Genomic DNA, 2502 nt, shown 5'->3' with positions numbered 1-2502 from the left:
AAACCAAAAACCAAATAAAACAAAACAAAATAAAAAAAAAACAAAAACAAAAAAAAAATAAGAAAAACCAACAAAAAAAGAAAACAGAAACAAAAAACCCACAAAAACTTCAAACCGCGGTTCTTTTGTGCGGTTTAAACTTTGACCTCAGCAGTCTCCAAAGCAAGACGATGATGACAAAGGCGGAAAAAAAATGTATATTTTTAAGTATTTGTCCTTGGTGTTAGCTCCTTCCTAAAAAACAAAAGGAGCAAAGGGAAAAAAAAATCCAGAGAAGTGTTGCTGGGATGGAGACAACTACTTACTTTGTCTGTGAACCCCCATTCCTCTGCCCCTCCCCCCTTCTCTAGCCCTGCTGCCCTTCCCTCAACCTGTCCTCCAAGGCTAGGGGCTTAATATTTATTTATTTATGTAATTTCAGGGTGACAGTGGCTTCTCCTGAACAGAGGTCCTTTGGATCATAGCCGGGCAGGGGAGGGGGGCAGGTATCTTTGGGGGGGTCTGGTCTTTTGATCAGCTACCCTGGCTTCTGGGATTAGCCCACCACGGCCACCATCACCTCCCAAGGCCAAGCCTAGGGCAGGGTGAGCACTCACCCTTGTAAAGATCTGACTGGCTCCACCCTTCCGGTGTGGCTGTCCTCCACGCGAATGCCCAGGTGGAGATAGTAGTGGGGAGCCGTGGTAAGTAGTGGGCCAGGGTGGGGGCCCTGGAGTGACCTGCCTTCCCTCCAGGCCCATCAAGGTAGCTCCTCTTTTGGTTGTCAGACCCCTGTGTTGGCAGCCCCTCCCCTCCCCTCCTCCCAGATCCCTTCCCCGTCTCTTCTTGTGGTAGCGGGTTAGTGTTTCCGTGTTTTTAACTTCAATCTGCTTGTTCATTGTACAATGTGCTTCTTTTAAGGCCCCGTTTTTTGTAACTTGTGTCATTCATCTGAACCACAAAATCAAAAAAATAAAAAACTAAAAACTGTACAGAGAGAAATGATGTCTGGTGTCTCTTGGCCTCCTGTGTCCTGGAAAGTTAAGATCAGGGCGGGGAGGGGAAGACTGCTCTGTTAAAATACAGGGTCAAGAATGGTGGCATGGCCCTGTGAGCCCAGGATTGGAAAAGCTGAAGCAAGAGGACTGCCTTGAACACCAAGCTCCTTTGAGCTACAAGGTGGCCCACGACCATCTATAAAGAGATCTGATGCCCTCTGCTGGAATGCAGATGTACATGCAGATGGGGCACTCCTATATTTAAAAACAAAATATAAAAAAAGAATATCTCAAAACAAACAAGAAAACTCACTCCTAACCACACAGTACTTTAGAAGGCCTGATTTAAAAAAAAAACCTCTCAAGCTCTTGCTCTCTTTCTTGTCTTTACTCTCACCTCTTGCTCCCTCTCTTCCCCTTCCTTTTCCTTCTCTCCATGTGGCCATGGCTCGCTTGCACTCTCTCTCTCTCTGTTTTCTACAATAAAGCTCTAAAACCATAAAAAAAATTACATTCAGAAGACTTGGGGGAATTTAGGAATAATTCAAATTCCTGTGTTCAAAACTCAGTTCTGCCATTTTACAATAGACATGGGCTTCAGCTGTTCTCATTGCTAGAACAGGACAGTGCTTACCTCATGGGACTTCGAACCTGAACGGAATGGTTAAAGATTCAGACGGTTGGACGCAATCATGGTCACCTTTAATCCCAGCACTCAGGAGCAAGCAGCTGGCAGTCTGTGAGTCTAAGGCCAGCCTCTCCTACATAGTGTTCCGGAGCAGCCTGGACTGCAGTGAGACCCAGCTCACTGTATACATACGATACATACATACATACATACATACATACATACGTACATACGTAGATGGATGGATAGATAGGTAGATAGATAATGCTTAGGACAGTTAGCTCTCTAGCATACAGCCTTCAAGAAGCCAGGAAACCAGCCAGTACTGCCCATGTCCTTCCCTGGGTGCCCCCCAAAGGGAACTAAAAAGACCTTTAAAATAAAGAGTTGATAATGGTTGGATGGAGAGTTCAGTCAATAAAGTGTTTGTGTTTGCACTGAAGTGCAAGGACCAAGTTAGAGTCCCAGAATTCATGTAAAAATGCCGGGATTGCAGGTGCCCTTGGAATCTTAGTGCTATGGGGCTAGGAAGGTGGACGCCTCGGGGCAGGATGGCCAGCTAGTATAGCATCATTGATGAACTTCAGGTCAGGACAATGAGAGATCTTGTTTCAAAGTAGGAGTTTCTGAGGACAGTAGGGGAGGCTGCCCTCAAGCTTCCATATGCACATGTAACAAGAACACACGAGAATAAAAAGGAAAACAAAAAGCTGATAAATCCAAGCCAGTCTGGGGACACACACCTCTACTCCTAGCACTGGGGAGGCAGAGACAGGAATTCAAGATCATTTTTGGTTACGGAAGAGACCAACATTGGTGCATAAGATCTGGCCTCAAAAATAATTATAAAAGTACCCAAGGCTGGAAGATTGAGGATTTGAAGCAATCTGGGCTACC

This window comes from Mastomys coucha, unplaced genomic scaffold (genome assembly GCF_008632895.1).
Source record: "Mastomys coucha isolate ucsf_1 unplaced genomic scaffold, UCSF_Mcou_1 pScaffold21, whole genome shotgun sequence".
NCBI lineage: Eukaryota > Metazoa > Chordata > Mammalia > Rodentia > Muridae > Mastomys > Mastomys coucha.
This window is presented reverse-complemented; position numbering follows the sequence as displayed.